Below are 6,170 nucleotides of genomic sequence, written 5' to 3' on the forward strand. Positions count from 1 at the left end.
CAGATTTCATCAGATAAGTAAATAATAAAATATTAAATGTTCAAATTTTGTGCAAGAATGTAACATTCTTAGTAAATGAAATTGTTCGTATCAATTAAAACCAGTCATAGTCAGTATAGCAACATAATGAATGCAGTGGAATAATGGAACAAACTTTAAAGAATCAAAAAAATTTCTCCTAATAGTTCAGTTTTACAGTGCTAAACTGGATCTAATAAAAGATTAGATACTTGCTGCACTTAATTAGTGCTGATATTTTAAAGATTCACATTGCCCCTAGGAATGTGTAGTAGTGTGTTTGCTGGCACATATTAATCTCATTGCTACACAGGGAAACCAATGCCAAAACAAAATGCCTCAACAACATAATCAAATGCTTAATTCTACAAAAATCAATGTATTTGGGTGACAATGGAAGATAATAAAATTTTGATAAAATGCAGAATTCAGTTAGCAAGTTGAGGAGAGGGTGTATTTCAAAACACATAACCCAAACATTACCTACATTAAACCATGCTAAAATATAGAAGCACGAAATTTTTTCTTACATTACACAGAAAATTCCATTCAAAGTAAAAAAAATTTCTAATTGCCAGATACAAGCAGGTAGTTGATTTCCCTGGAATGCCAGGAACTTGTATTCTAATGCAGTTACGAAGGGCATGACAACCAAGCTGTTTGTCCTCATGAATGGCCACTGACAAACTGTGGTCAAGAAACAGTCAGATCACCAAGTTGCTGAGCACGCTGCCCAACACAGTGATCATCATTTTACAGGCTGTGCTGTCTGGATTCTTCCTACCAGTACCAGCTTCTCTGAATTGTGCAGGTGGGAATTTTTCATGCAATATATCTTACATTCTCCTAACCCTCCTGGCCTTGACTCTCATTAGTCATTGCCCTACACCCACGTATCCTCTTCCCTGTTCCCTTTCTGACACTACACAGCCCAATGTTCCACCAATGCACCCACAGTCTTTTCACTTCTCTCCTTTTCCTGCTATCCCATTCCATCCCTACCACAGCCGCCTCCTTACCCCCACCACCCAGACTGCGTCTCCCATCATATGCTGCTGCTTGCAGTCTGACCTCAGCAGCCAGAGACTGCATCGCATGTATGAGGGGTGGGTGTGTGTGTGTGTGTGTGTGTGTGTGTGTGTGTGTGTGTGAAGACCTTCATAAAATAATCAAAAAGAGGGTGCAGAATAGATCCCAAGGTAAACACAATTCAAAATGGTGAGTTTGATTGCTTGTTGGTATGTAGTTCACTATGGCAGTATCACAAGAGCAGGGTACTAGTAGGACACTGCCACATGGGACAAATGGTAAAATTTTTAGTGTAAAGATGAGAGCAAAACTGGTACAACTGTGAGGGTTCAGCCTAAACTTCCCTTCGTTGGCAGAATAGAGGAAGAATAGTGCTGATGACACAGTAGGAGGATAAGAGTCAGGTGGGAGGGAGGTGAGGAAAGAGCGATCACCCACTGAGATTGGCAGAACAGATGATCATGATCTGACTTTCTCAGCAGCTTGAATAAACTGTATCATAAATTGTCCAAAGTAATCTCCCATTTGCTGTAGGAAAACAACAAAGTATCAAAAACAAAAACTGTCGAAAGTGTTGGTAGTTAAGGTATAATAATTTTCCTCAGTTAACTGTATCACATGTTTAAATGGCAGAAAGAACAAGGGTTTAATTGAATCAGTTTAACAGTAAACTCACAAATTTCTGATGTTAAGGTGCTTGGTCTGGGATGTAGGTGATATTTTCCATTGCTTAGTTGACTATTACAAATGAGGTTCTACAAGATCTTATATGCTTTGAAAATTAAATTATCATTTCAGTATATAACTCTTAAAAGCAAAAATATTGGATAATCAAAACAGAAATGGGGAAAGGAGTAGTTTCCAGTCAGTATTGAAAGTACAAAATGTTCTAAAGCTTGTCAAAGCATTGTCACCAGCTAAGCCAACTGGGAATCAGTAGAGTTTGGTACCAACAATACTAAGAAAAATGGTAATAGTTCCTAAGGACTCAGTATTAAAATGTTCTTGATAATGGCTTGGGTTTCAAGGCTTAACATTTTTGGGATTTGCACACAAGTGCAATCATTGGAGACATACCACTATAATACATAATTAAAATAAAACTACAGAATTCAACTATCAACTGGAATAATGATGCAACATAAAACATACATGCTAGGACTGGTGAGATTTAGGAAAAGGAGAGATTTATGGAAAAGTCACACTCATGCGTCACAGGAGACGTAGTGGACGGGATGAGAAGGAAAGACAGGCTTTGGGGTACCACCAGATGGGATATGAGAACCTGAGAGCTTGAAGGTGGAAGATAGGTTAATAAGCAAGACAGAGATTACTAACAAAACAACATAACAGGAGTTAATCAAAATGGAAAGCTACATGCATCCCTTCCCCCACCCTTTCAAGATCTCAGGTTTTCAAATCCCATCTGGTGCAGCTCTTTTCCCTCTTATTCTATTCAATAAGTATCCCCTGACCTGATGTTCTGGGTAACTTTTCCATAATCCTCCCCCTTTCCTAAAACTCACCAATCTGTTTTTCATCCATCGTACTTCCCCTTCAACCCTTCTGCCAGAAGAATGAGCCACTGGCTCCAAAAGCTTGGCTCCTGCAACTGCTTGGTGAGTAAATTTTTTTTATCTAATCCATAATATGCTTCAGTGTAGGGCAAAAGCCAGAAAGTCTTCCACTTTAAAATTACAGGAAGGTTTCAGTGGACATACAAATTAAAAGTGCACCATTATTTTTAACCCTTAGTGACACTTTGAAAGAAAATAATGGAAATGAATGCTTCTCAATTGACAATGGACTTAGCTCATCAGCAGAGCAGTGGAACATAATTTAAAAAAATTAGACGAAAATGTTAAGTGTAAAGGTCATTGAGCAATAAAGGTAAACAGAGGAGAGACTACAAAAAGAGTTGCACATTCTTGATGTGGCAACAAGACGAAATGCGCATCAAAGCAGATCTAGAAGACAGGGTGTGGCAGAAAATCTTATGCAGCAAGTTAAACTTAATGCCTTCTTTCATTGAGGCCCTACTGCTTGCACATAAATAACATCAATGGAAACACCACACTGATTCATATATCAACAAAACTTTACTGTCCTCTGCGGGGTAATAGCTGAAAGTAACCATATTCTTGCTTAATAACCTGCAAGGGCACAACATATCACTTCTCTTTTGCCACTCATTATAAATCGTAACCACATGATCTCCACACTACGGATCATTAACTGCTCCATATCGGACCGTTTAATGCATTGTAGCCTTGTGCACTGAGTTAACCAGTTACAGGCAGTTAACAAATATGAAAAACAAAAGGGTATGGACCGAAACAGAATAAAAGGTGGGGAGAAGAATGTAGTGGGATGCAGAAAGAAGAGAGAGAGAAGAGGGCGAAAGTTCAATCCTTTTGTTTGGTAATCTGGTGTGTCACAGTGTCTCAGCAGTACTGGCAACACAAATGCTAATCGCCTAATTAAGATTGTGTACACACTTGATGTCTAAAGTTGCCTATCCTGCAGGTAATCCGACAGATGCTACCAGGATTTTTAGAAAAACACACACACACTCTCTCTCTCTCTCTCTCTCTCTCTCTCTCTCTCTCTCTCTCTCTCTCTCTCCCCCCCCCCCTCCCTCATCAAGGTTCAGAGGATTTAATGTGCCAATGATTTCAGAAGTCTTACAGTTGTGGTATGGAGCTGCTGGGGGCTACAGAACCTTTAAAGTGATCACGTATGTGGAGCAGGGAGTAGGAACATACAAAATACTCTCATCAGGAGTCCCAGAAATGGTGTTACTAGGAAAGGCAAAAGAAAATAGTATGGATCATGACACATAAGTGAAATGGAGGAAAATCCCATTAATGGCTAGGAAACTGTGTGCCAGACACAGGGAAATCCATCTGTATGTATTATTCAATTGTGACTTTTTTTAAGATTGAAATTTTTGCTGAACTGTCTGTGGTAGATCATAGGATGTACAGTCAGTGTTACTAGCAGTGCTTTTGTTAGTTTATAAATTTAAAATACCACAAAATAAATTGATGGAACAAAAAGATTTTATAGCTAGTCCAAGTATTCTTGGGGCAAATGCCTGCTAGTACCGCTTGGCACTCCTTGACAGAATTCATAAGTTGTCATGATGTTTGCCACTGTGCTTGTTACTGCTGAAAATCTGTCAAGATGACACAGTTGCACTGCAGTACCTACTACTCTGTACTCTTCTTGTTATTTGACCTTGAGCTGTGGCTGTAATTTAATTTTGTATTGCTTTCATTTATACAAATAATCACCACATGTGAACATGAATGTTGCTTTAATGTGCTTCTTCACAAAACCTTGTTTCTTGTGTACATAATTTTCTTCGTAGCAAGTGGTCAGGATACAGTGCCAGCTGCAAATATTGTCAGTGCTGCCGGAGATGTTCCCCGCACAACATTCCTCACCCAGTGGCCACCATAGTACCTACCATTTCATTTCCTGCGCAGGGCCTCTGATGTAACTCAGAAGCTGGACAAGCTATAGCCATCTAACTATAGAAATCAATTTTACAATAAATATTGATTATCAATTGCAGCGGTGCCTGAACACCACTGTCACCAAGTTAAGTGATAAATCCCCATGTCTAGCTCTTGGCACATTTGTCAGCGACAAATAATTGTAACTTTTCTGGAGATTAAATATATTTAAATACAGACTGAGCAAGTTTTTTGGTGACACAAATAGTGTTCATTCCACTAATGGCAAGCCTACAGGAGTTTAGAGATTCTAGCATTGTGATTTTGTTAGTTACATAAAAACTGTGTTGGCAACATTACTGATGACCATCATTTCCACACTTGGCTCTTTTGTCAGTGTGCTGCTATTTTACATGTGCTGTGTTTCCGATTTAAGTACAGTGCCTATTTTCATTTATTCAGTCACATCCCGAAAGGTTTACCAGCAGCTAAGGAATGACTCTTCTGTTGGTCATGCTTATTACTTCAGAAGGATCCCAAGAAGCCCATTTCACCTAAGTTAGCTAAACTACGTGAAGAATTTGACTACACGAAAACATCTTGGAACATACTGTGCTCTACTCTTTGTGATCATGAGAATAGTTTTCTACATAAAAATAATTATTTAGCATGGACGTGTTACAGACTTGTAGGTAGCAGTGTGCATTCCTTGTTCCAGAAACTACTGCAGAAAGAAAGCAATTTTTTACGTGAGCTGTTAAAGAAATGTTAGACATTACTTTAGCCTTACGAAATTTGTCATTTATGGGAAGTAGCCACTAATTAGGACAGCCAGGTAATGGTAACTTCTTGGGATTGAGTTATTGGCTAAATATGACCATTTTAAGAGAATATACTATTTATGTTGAAAGCTGTCAAGAGAAACAGAAAAGGTAGTGCACTATTTGTCTTGGAGGGCACTGAATGAGCTGTCTTTGTGTGGGGACAATATATTACAGAGAATCATAGAAGCAAGGCAGGAAGCTCTGGTTTTTTATTTATTTATTCATTTATTTTATGTCCGATGCTACTCCAGATGTGTCTGACTGTGGTATTGTCCAGACATTGTGGTGCCGTGCCTTAGTTGGCAAATTGTATTGATACCACAGGTGTTAGCAACGGCTCATTGCAGTCTGGAATAATGTATGGAAGGCACTCCTGAAGACCACACCTCTCCCCTAGCACTGCAGTCTCCTTCCCCCCACCCCACCCCCAGCACTGCAGTTTAGTTCCCCCTGCACTGAGGTCAGTATAGTGTCGAGCATCCAAGAGCTACCCCAGGCTGTGACCAGTTTCAGCAGTCATCATTATTTAGTAGACAGTGTTAGTTAAAGTCTCAGTGGAACCCGTAGTTTTGTTGATTTTGAACACTGTACTTAAAGAGAAAAGTTTGTGATCATTAGCATCAAGTGATACTTTCATAATCAATAGTTGTGAATATTCTACGCCCTCTTGTGACAAAGAACTGTCTGAAGCTAAGTAAATCTTTTTATTCATTCATGTAATAAAATAAACTAGGATATCATCTGTTGTTAAAATGAACCGTCTCCCAGATTATTCAAAGAACCCGCAATTGTGGCTGGACAATTTTTGTTTCATCTAGTTAGTACAAAGATTGAAAAG

Source organism: Schistocerca serialis, chromosome 6 (assembly GCF_023864345.2).
Source record: "Schistocerca serialis cubense isolate TAMUIC-IGC-003099 chromosome 6, iqSchSeri2.2, whole genome shotgun sequence".
Taxonomy (NCBI): Eukaryota; Metazoa; Arthropoda; class Insecta; order Orthoptera; family Acrididae; genus Schistocerca; species Schistocerca serialis.